Below are 10,565 nucleotides of genomic sequence, written 5' to 3'. Positions count from 1 at the left end.
GCTTTTTGTGTGCTGGGTGCTGGGAAAAGGCCTCAGTGGGGTTCCAGAGAAATGGCCGGGGTTTGAGAAGAATGCAGTGGCGGCGAGGCCACCTTCGGAGGCTCTCCGGGGCTGGGCTCGGGAGACGCCTCGATCCCAAGCTCATCGAGGGCCAGGTGAGTGCCAGGTGCTGAGCAGCACTGGGAAGAGGGGAGGCAGCGAGACCCTGGCGCCCACCCCGCCATGTGTGCTACACTGCTGTTCACTCCACACCTTGCCCCTACAGGACTGCAGTAAACAGTGCAAGAGAAGAGACTCAGCGAGCGAGGTGACCAGGGGAGGGAGAGCAGAGAAACAGGAGAGAACGAGAGCGGCGGTGACATCGGTCCGGAGCTGCTGCCTGGGTCTTTTACGTTTGCTGGACGTCTGGCTCTGAGTTCCCAGCTGCCACAGCAAGCAAGGGAGAAACAAGCCATCCTGCACTCAGCGGCTTCGGCATTAAAACAGCAAATCAGATCGTCGCTCAGCTGGCTATCACTGCTGTGCCATTCTAGTGGACGTCGTTGACGGGACAGCTGGGGCGCGGGAGAGGCCTGCGGACTGACAGCTGGGCTTGGCTCCTGGCTGTGACACTTCCTCACCCGTGGCTTTCGGCAAGTCCCGCCCTTCTCGGAGCCTCCGCGCCCTCACTGTGTGGCACAGGCGCTGGGTCTGCTCTTGCCTCGCTGCAGCTCACGTTTTGGGAGCTGGGTGGGCCAGGGAGGGAGGTCGGTCATCGGGCAGGGCTTTGCCGTGGCGTGTGAAGCCGGCCTGGTGCATTTGGGGAGGCTGCTGTCCACCCACTGTGTGTTGTGATGGATCAGACGAGGCTATCCGTGGAAGAACTACATTTCCCAGAATCCCCGGCACCAAGGCGTAGCACGTGACTAGCACTCCCCAGCGGGATGCTGGGGAGAAACTGGGGCTCTTGGGAACGGAAGCGCCACTGCCCCTGCTTTCTCTGGGGGCAGAGAAGTCCAAGGCCCCAGGGCTGGCAGAGCCACAGGACGGAGGGCGCTTGCGTGTCTGAATCCTGGGTGCAGGAACAGCAGCCAGGCGAGGAAGGCAGTCCCACGGTGCGAACCCCTGAGGCTGAGGAGAGGTGCGTGAACGAGGGGCCGGGGGCCGGGTGAGAGGTGGTCGGTGGGGGCAACCAGGAGAGAGCCTGAAGGCTGAAGGGCAGAGGCAGGGGTGAGGGCAGTGAGCTCGCAGCACCCGCGCAGGCCCTGGCCGCGTGGGCTCCAGTCACCTGTGCACCGTCCGGGGGAGACGCTGCAGCAGCAGGGGCTGGAGCTGAGGGGCTGAGAGCGGGCGGCCCTGGGGGTCTGGAAGGTGCTGAGGAGGCGTGGGTGGGATGCGACTGGATGTATGGGTGACAAGGCTCATTCAGGCGGCTGGGAGGGGGCTGAGCCCAGAGGCGGGGCGGCCGGGTGGACTCTGCTGCCATCACGGTGGAGCCGGAGCCGGAGCCGGAGCTGGAGCCGGAGCTGGAGCCGGAGCCGTGGGCTGGGAAGAAGGGGCCGGAGAGGGGAAAGACGAAGGAGGGAAAAGCTGTGCTTGCAAGGAGGCTGGGCAGGAAGGGATCCGGAGGGCGCGGGGCTTCCACGCAGACCACGTGGCTTCAGCGGGTCGGAGGAGCCACCCCCGTCCCCTGTGGTTGCTTCCCTGAGGGGCTTCCTCAGGGCGCCCGGGCACAGCTGTTGGTCAGCGTCACGCTCAGGACAGTTTATTCCTCCCTAGGAACCGTAGACGGAGAGAGGCGCACCTTGGCCTTCTGTTGCTCCAAGGGCAGTCACTCTGCAGCCGCTGATGGGGGCTGGATTTTCTGAGACGGAAAGCAGCACTTCCGGGCTCTGCCCCCGGGGTCCGGCTAAGCTGGCCCAGCCCTGGTTTCCAGCTCCCCACCCCGACGAGCGATTTGTCCTGCGGTTCTGAAGCGAGGTTTGGTGGGAGACACAGAGCCTGCCTCCCGGGCTCCTCTGTAGGAGAGGAGGGTCGCGATGCTGCCGCAGCCCCCAGCCCCACAAGGAGGGATTTCTTCATCCAGCAGCTGCCTGTCCTCCATTACCCGCCCCACACTCCGATAATCCAGCCCTCCCTCCAAGGAGCTCCCAGATTATGTGCAGCTGGAGGAGGGGGTTGGGTTTGGGGGGCAGTGGGCAATCGTGAGCTCCTTGTTTAGGTTTGTGGGGTTCCCACAGACCGCAGTTATGGTGCCTAGGTGGTGGAGCCCCTGGGAAGCGGCAGCACGACCCCAGTGGGACCTTCTCTGGTTGCTGAAACTCTTCATGCCTCAGTCTTCTCATCTGTTAAATGGGGCCACTCGTCCCTTGCCGCGGCCTTGCAGTCGGCCTCCCGGCCACTCTCTCCTTTAACTGAACCTTCTGAAGGCCATGCTCTCGGCTGCCTCTGCAGGCACTCGGGTGTGTGAGCAGCCTGCCCTTTGACCCTCAGGCCCCCACGCCCCCTCCCCCATCACAGCAGGCTGCTGCGGCTTTCCAGGCCCAAGTGCTGACCTGTGCCTGGCCTGGCAAGGCTGCTTGTGCCTGTGTTCAGTCCCCCGACCAGGGGAAGGGCTCTGGTCCTAAACCTCAGGCCCCACGTGGTTCCCACTGACGTGCCCTGACCACTATGGCCTGGCTCGTCTCGGAGTGGAACGACGCAGGGCGGAGCGGGGAGCCAACGGGCCGGGGGCCCTGGAAATCAGGGACATGCGTCTCTTCTGCTGCATGGAGCGGAAATGCTCCGGGAAAGGCGTTGGTGGAGAGCGGGCGCCGCGATGCTCGGAGCTTCCCGAGTTGTTCGTTTTTATTCATGTCTCCTCTGCTGCTTTGCTCCCCACATGCCCACAGCGGCTGGGGCGGGGCCAGGCTGAAGCCAGGAGCCCAGAACTCCGTGCAGGTCTCCCACGGGGGTGGCAGGGACTCTAGTGCTAGAGCCACACCGGCTGCCCCCCCCCCCCCACGGTGCGCACCAGCAGGAAGCTGGGACTGGAACCCAGAGCCTGAGTTTTTAACTGGGCCCCTCTGGGAGCCGGATTCCTAGGGGGCTCTCCGAGGTTTTACAGTGGAAGGAGCCTGGGACCGTGTGGTCCACCAACAGCACAGGGCCCTTCGGTGTGACCGGAGGGCAGAGAAAGGACACAGGCCAGGCTCCCGCCTCCAGGTCCAGGGCAGGATGTGAGTGAGCCGCACCCTCGGTGTTCAGACAGAAGGGTGGCTGCTGACACGTGCCACGGAGTGCCCACAGCTGGACTCTCTGGGGACCTGCCCAGCGGGGTGTGACCGGGGACTAGGGGCAGGCGGGGTCCAGGTGTACGTGTACAACGGCGTGTACAACGGCGTTGCACGGGCTCTCACCCTGGGGGTTCGGCAAGAATGGCCCCAGGGTGTGAGCATGGACCTGCCCCGCCCCAGGGAGAGCGCACCCAGCAGGGGTGACGGGCGCTAAAGGAGGCCGAGGGGACTTGATCAGGGCTCCTGTGGGAACCGCCGTGGCCGTGGCCGTGGCCGTGGCGTGAGCCGCCGGCCTGGTCTGTGCTGGGCCCCGGCTGTGTGCTCCCAGGCCACGCCTGTGGAGTCCTCTCTCTGCTGCAGGGTTTTGGGACAGAGGCCACGGGGCTGAGGCCTGGAGGACAGCTCCCCACGGCGTGCAGGGCGGTGGCCTCCGAGCCCTCCCCGTGGCTGCAAGAGGCGTTGGTTTGATTTCCTGCCGGGAGTTCCCTCTGGAAACACATTCCCCACGGTGCACAAACAGGGCCACTCGGTTACTTCCTGCGCAACACCGTGAAGGGTCCCTCCGGGAGCCGCAGCCCAGGCGGAGCTTAGGGCCCCTGCTATGCTATCACTGGGTGTCGCTCATGGAGGGCTGTGACATACGTGGCAAACTGTGCTCCTGGTCGAGTGGTCTGAGCGATGGTGACGGCCGCAGGAGGCGCTTTGTCAGGTGGCGAGTCGGTGGCACCTGGGAGAGACCTTGCACACACCTCGGGCCGCGCGTCTGGCTCTGCTGGGGGCGCCGTCGCTAGCAGCCAGTGTCCTCCCTTGATTGAAATCATGTGGAGTCTTGCTGGCTCCTCCCGGGAAACGCTGTCCCAGTCTGACTGCAGAGCTCCTTCCCCACCCCCTCCGGGCGTCCTTCCAGGGAGCCTGTTTTGTAACTGTTGGCCCTGGCTCTCGGGTTCTCGCCTGGAGAGGAGACTGGTACCCTGGATGCAGGGCCCCAGAAACCCGTGGCGGAGACAGGACCTGTTTTTAGCTGGAGCGCAGAGGGTGGGCGGGAGGCTGTGCTGGTGACAGGGGGTCCACCTCCCTGCGGAAAAGTGGGCTCACAGGGAGACGGGGCGCTGCCCCGCAGGCGGAAGAGCCGGGCTCAGCTGCTACTGCTGGGTATGGCAAAGGTCGCCACTGGTGTCTGCCTTGTTCTCACTCTTGTAGGGGAGTCCTTTACCCTCCCGGGAACTTCTCACGCACACGGAGCTGCGACCATCGTCACGTATGCTCCCCAAACTAGGACCTGCAGCTGGCTCAGATGGAGGCGGGGGGTGGGTCCCCGGCCCCCTCCCGCAGAGCACCTGCCGCTGATGCTACCCACCACGCCCACCGACCTGGACTACTGCTGACCAAAAGGCCTGGACTTCTGACTTGGGCCACACTCCTGCCTTCCTGGGCGGTGCCTTCCTCACTCACTCTCAGAAGCACCCAGACCATGCAGCCAAGGAGAGGTGCTGGGAGCCTGGGGGGGAGAGAGGTGCTGAGGCGGGGCCTTTCTGTGGTCATTTTAGGATGCTTTGCTGGGGAAAAGGAGGAGTGGGCTGATGAGTTGGACGTAAAGAGGAGGGGCGTTCCACTGCCTCGCTCAGCCGGCCTCCCTGGCCCCGGCTCCTCCATCCTTAATGGTGACACTATTCCTTTGAAGGGGAATCCAACCCAAGGGCTAGGAGGGGAACCAGCCTGGAATTGAATCTTTGCTGTGGGATTGTCATCCTGTTGTGGTGGAGACAGGAACCCGTGAGAGACCACTGCAGAGAAGGGAGACTTGAGACGTACAGGCAGAAAGCCAGAACCAGAGCCAGAGACAAGGCAGAGAGAAATCCAACAGGAGGAGCCAGGATGACAAGGCGCGGAGAGAGCAGAGACGCTCTCAAAGAGAGGAAGAGGTAGACACACAGGGAAAGACGTGCAAAGACAGAATCAGGGTGGCAAAGTGGAAATGGAGTGGGCGAGTGAGCAGGGCCAGAGAGGGGCACCGCAGGGCCGTCTCAGAGGTCCTGTGTCCCTGCGTCTCCCATGTGGCCTCTGGTCTTCCTCTGAAGGACCCCAAGACCCTGGTGGTGGCCTCCTGGAGATGAGGCCTGGACTTGGGGCTGGCAGGGACAGGGCAGGAGCCGGAGGACCAGGAATGCAGGCCCAGTGTTGTGCACAGGGACCTGCCTCCCCACCCCCTCATAGGCTCAGGGTCTCGGGAGGGCTCGGCCTGAGCTGACCACAGCTGCAGAGCCCCAGAGGACTGGGAGCTCATTTTTCAGGAAGTCCCGAGAACAGGTTACATCCAAACATCCAGCTGCCGATAGGAGCCACGGAACCTAAACCCAAACCATCCGCTTCTCCCTGCCCCCAGGCCTCAAGTCCTCAGCTGGAAGAGCGCTAGACTGGGCTGTGCCCTCGGCTGCCCAGGCCTCCAAGGCATGAGAAACAGGGCATGCTGGGAAGGCAGGGGGTTGGGCAAGCGGTGCTCCCCATCCTGTGTTGGGGTTCCCTTCCCCTCTTCCCCTTGGTGTCGGCACTGATGCGCACACTCACGCATTGACAAAAACGGCCATGTGTGCACCCACGCAACAGTGGATCACACGCACTCGCGTCCTCCCCAGGCACACCCACACGCGTGCAGCACACACACTCACAGGCTGTTGGAGACGGGCTGGCGGGAGCTTTGGGTTGATCTTGCAACAGACCGGAGCGTGTGAGCTTCCCCTCCTGGGTGCAGCCTGGGCGTTCGGAGCCTGTGTGCTGGGGAGAAGGGGGCAGAGGGAGCGCAGGCGCGTGTGTGGGCGCGTGTGTGGGCGCGCGCTCTGCTCGCTGGGTGGCTGGGCTGGGCGGGCATCACTGGAGGTCTTTGTTGATTGTTTGCACTTCGGGAAACCATGCTGTTCAGGTTGATTCTGTGAGTCAGGTTTCTCTTCCTCTTCCCCGATGGTCTTGCTTCCGAGGCAGCGCGCCAGGGAGACAGCCTGCGCACGAATCGGGCCGCGTGCCTGACGGCTCCCACAGCAGTGGGCGCCCAACGTCCTCGTGGTGGTGACCTTGACCACGGACGGGCTTTCGGTGGGCCTCTAGTGCAGTGGCCGAGAGCGGGCCGTCACCGCCCGGCTGCTGCCTGGGCTCAGGTCTCGGATCCTTTTTTCACCGGTGGTGACAGCCTGGGCGAGGGACTTAGTGCTTTGTGTCTCAGTTCCCCCCAAGCAGGGAGGGTACTGTTTGAGCTGACCACCAAAGGAGGTGGCGAGAGCCACACGAGATGACCGTGGGAAAGTGAGAAAGTGCACGGAGAAGCACCCAGCCTGGGGAGCCCCGGGAGTGTGGCCAACCGTGACCGCTGGGCCCCGGGGCCGTGCTTAGACTGGTCCATGTGCTGCAGAGGGCACGTGGGGTTACTCCCACGCTGGTCACGGGGGTGAATGACTGGGTCAGGGCCCTCAGCCAGTTGGTAGAGAGCAGGGTCTGGGACTCACCGAAGTGGTGGTTCCTCTCCCCCTTTGCAGGGGCCCAGCTGGTGGTGCGCGCTGTGGGTATGTTGTAGCCAGGAGGAGTGCAGTGGTCAGTTGGTTCTTCTAGGTGGTGGTGGTAGCGGTGGTGGTGGTTGTGGGGAGCTGCTTGTGGCCAACGGAGACCAATTTGAGACTGGTGGTCTTGGGCACCGTTCATGCGGCCCAGCCTGGCCTGTGGAGCAGCTTTGTGGACTGGGGCGAGCCTAATGTGAAACCAGTGCACCAAAAATACAGACTAAGAAAACCCAAAGGCCGCACAATTAGTAATAGGGAACAAACATGCTATTTTCCCTCATTTTTCAGCTTGATGTTGCCACGAGGGGTTTCCTCTCATTCATCAGAAGCAAGGGCCCTTGGATAGCCACACTCGCTCGGGTCTGGACTGACGGCCTCGGCGCAGGATGGGGGTAGGAGCAGGGGTCCAGGGACTTCGGGATTCTAGGCCTGGCTATGCCTCTGACTTGTTGGGTTTGAAGGCGGACTGGTCTGGCTGAATTCACAGCCAGCTCTCTGCCCCTCTAGGTATGGCCTCCAGGGTTCTGGGAGGAATTTGAGCTATTGGCAGATGGTGATAAGGGACTGGGCTGGCTTTCCTTTGTGGAGGGCTGGGGGGAGACATGCTTGCCCCTCCTGCCTTCATCCTGGTCCACCCTTGGCCCCAGGCTGCGTGTGTGGCCCCCTTTGGCAGGCCCCAGGGGCTGTGGACTGCACCTTCATCCTGCTGGCTGTGGGCTTGGCAGCCACTCCTGGATTTTCCATGGCCTGTTTGCTTTTCCTGTGCTTTGGGAGGCTGATGGCTTGCACACCTGCCATGCGGTTCTTCCAAGTGGGTCTTGGGGAGTGCAGCCTACAAGGTAAGAAAGCCGTAGCAGAGAAGGCAGCTGGGCCTAAGTGAACCTGGGATCCTGGAACTTGGGCTGGTCGTGGGCCAGGAATCTGCAGTGGGATGCCAGGATTTATTGTGCACAAGTAGAAGGAGGAACACTGGACTGGGCACGAGGGCTTCTGGCATGGATGCCCGTTCTCCTTCCTGGCTGTGGAACTGTGGGCAAACTTCCATCCCTCCTTGAACCAGGGTTTCCTCAGCCATGACCCAGAGGTTCTGCTCCCTGGGCCACCGAGCTGCTGTAAAAATCAAATGAGAATATGGGTGGATGAGGGTGCTGAACGGTACTCATTACTGGCCCATTGTAAACACAGCCCTGTACTAAAAGGGTGATTTAGAGCAAACCAGCCAACCAACTTATCTACCAACTGACACACTGACCAGCCAACTCATGAACTGATCAACCAATCAACCAACAAATGAACTCCCAACCACCCAAGTTACCAACCAACCTACTGACTAACAAACAAGCTGACCAATTAATTAACCATCCTATCAACCAACATACAAACTAGCCAAACCAATCAACCTGCTCACCAACCAACCAACCAACCAACCAAAGTACTAACTAACCAACATACCAACTAACTTACCAACCACAGTAACAACTAACAAACTGACCAACCAGTCAACCAACCAACCAACCAACCAACCCAACTGAGGATTGGCTGGCCGCCTACCAGACAACAAATCCGGGGCGCCTGCCACCTGGTGGGGTGAGAGACCTTCCCCGAGGAATTCCACCGGTGAATGAGAATTGTCCCTCTGGTCAGCGCTGGCTGGAGAGGAGCACGTCACGGCGGGTGCCTCCGCTGAGGGCCGTGACCCACCTGCTCAGGGTCCGGGAGGCTCCTCCGGTTGTGAAGGCTGGTGGGGCTGGCGGAGGAGCAAGAAGCAGTGGACGCTTGTCCCGATGCCAGGGCGGGTCCGGGGGTGCCCACTGCTCCCAGCTGCACCCAGTCTCTGGCTCCCAGATCTCTACCTGGGTCCACCTGGTACAGCCTCCTCAGCTCAGCCTCCTGGACCTGGTGTGTCCTAGATGTGTCCCTTTTGAGGAGCGCTGTGACCGTGCCATTTCTCTGCGTACAGCCCTCAGTGCCACCTCCGTGCTCACAGCCTAGAGAGACCGAGCCTGGCCGGACCTTCCGTGGGTGGACACTGGGGACTTTCCCTGGAGCCCCGCTTTGCTCCTGGGAAGAAACACGAGGCTGTTTCCAGAGCGCAGCGAGCTCCAGCTTGGGCTGGAGTGGGAGGGGCTTTCTGGGGGCAGAGGCCCCTCTGCTCCCGCCCGGGGCCCGGCTTCCCCGTCCTCTGGGGACAGTCTTGGGAAGCGCTGTTCCTCCCTCCGGAAGATGCTTTCCTGCCTTTACCGGGGAAGCTCCGGCCCTGCCCTCCCATGCTCCTGCCTCTTCTTGCTGTGAAACCGCCGGGACAACCTACAGCCCAGCAGTGCCCGGTGCAACCCTTTCCCCCACTCACACCATGGCCATAGGGTGTGGCTCCTTGGGGCCGGGGCCACACGTTGTCCTTGGTATCCCCAGGGACCTGCAGGGTGAAGTCCCTGGGAAGGCAGGTCCTCTGAATGGCAGATATGTGTGGTGGGGCTGGGGTAGGGGACAGGGGGACAGCAGGAGGCTCAGTGGGCCAGGTGTGTGTGGTGGAGCAGGGGTAGGGGACAGGGGGACAGCAGGAGGCTCAGTGGGCCAGGTGTGTGTGGTGGGGCAGGGGTAGGGGACAGGGGGACAGCAGAAGGTCAGGTGTGTGTGGTGGGGCTGGGGTAGGGGACAGGGGGACAGCAGAAGGTCAGGTGTGTGTGGTGGGGCTGGGGTAGGGGACAGGGGGACAGCAGGAGGCTCAGTGGGCCAGGTGTGTATGGTGGGGCTGGGGTAGGGGACAGGGGGACAGCAGGAGGTCAGGTGTGTGTGGTGGGGCTGGGGTAGGGGACAGGGGGACAGCAGGAGGTCAGGTGTGTGTGGTGGGGCTGGGGTAGGGGACAGGGGGACAGCAGGAGGCTCAGTGGGCCAGGTGTGTGTGGTGGGGCAGGGGTAGGGGACAGGGGGACAGCAGAAGGTCAGGTGTGTGTGGTGGGGCTGGGGTAGGGGACAGGGGGACAGCAGAAGGTCAGGTGTGTGTGGTGGGGCTGGGGTAGGGGACAGGGGGACAGCAGGAGGCCAGGTGTGTGTGGTGGGGCAGGGGTAGGGGATAGGGGGACAGCAGGAGGCTCAGTGGGCCAGGTGTGTGTGGTGGGGCTGGGGTAGGGGACAGGGGGACAGCAGGAGGCCAGGTGTGTGTGGTGGGGCAGGGGTAGGGGACAGGGGGACAGCAGGAGGCCAGGTGTGTGTGGTGGGGCTGGGGTAGGGGATAGGGGGACAGCAGGAGGCTCAGTGGGCCAGGTGTGTGTGGTGGGGCTGGGGTAGGGGACAGGGGGACAGCAGGAGGCTCAGTGGGCCAGGTGTGTATGGTGGGGCAGGGGTAGGGGACAGGGGGACAGCAGGAGGCCAGGTGTGTGTGGTGGGGCAGGGGTAGGGGACAGGGGGACAGCAGGAGGCCAGGTGTGTGTGGTGGGGCAGGGGTAGGGGACAGGGGGACAGCAGGAGGCTAGGTGTGTGTGGTGGGGCTGGGGTAGGGGACAGGGGGACAGCAGAAGGTCAGGTGTGTGTGGTGGGGCTGGGGTAGGGGACAGGGGGACAGCAGGAGGCTCAGTGGGCCAGGCGTGTCGCCTGTGGTTCCTCCTTGCTGCAGGGCCACCAGGGAGGCATCGCCCCTGGACCTGGCGGGGACTTGAATGCACCTGCAGGAAAGCAGGTGTCCACTGCAGGTGCCCTTGGCCTGCTGCTCCTCTCCCCAGAGACAGGGCTGGAGGAGGAGAAAGAGTGTGGGCCTGGGACCCCCACA

At 63.0% G+C, this 10,565-nt stretch overlaps 1 long non-coding RNA gene across 1 annotated transcript in view; it reads left to right on the top strand.

Annotated features, from left to right (window-relative positions):
- Positions 1-658: 658 nt before the first annotated feature.
- The window catches only part of LOC127487982 (uncharacterized), a 67,482-nt gene continuing 57,575 nt past the window's right edge, over positions 659-10,565 (top strand). The window contains exon 1 of the long non-coding RNA XR_016226820.1: positions 659-1,120. This is a non-coding gene — a long non-coding RNA (uncharacterized LOC127487982). The remainder of the gene's footprint in view (positions 1,121-10,565) is intronic.

Source organism: Oryctolagus cuniculus, chromosome 20 (assembly GCF_051225735.1).
Source record: "Oryctolagus cuniculus isolate XC-2025 breed Fujian yellow rabbit chromosome 20, ASM5122573v1, whole genome shotgun sequence".
Taxonomy (NCBI): Eukaryota; Metazoa; Chordata; class Mammalia; order Lagomorpha; family Leporidae; genus Oryctolagus; species Oryctolagus cuniculus.
This window is presented reverse-complemented; position numbering and strand designations above follow the sequence as displayed.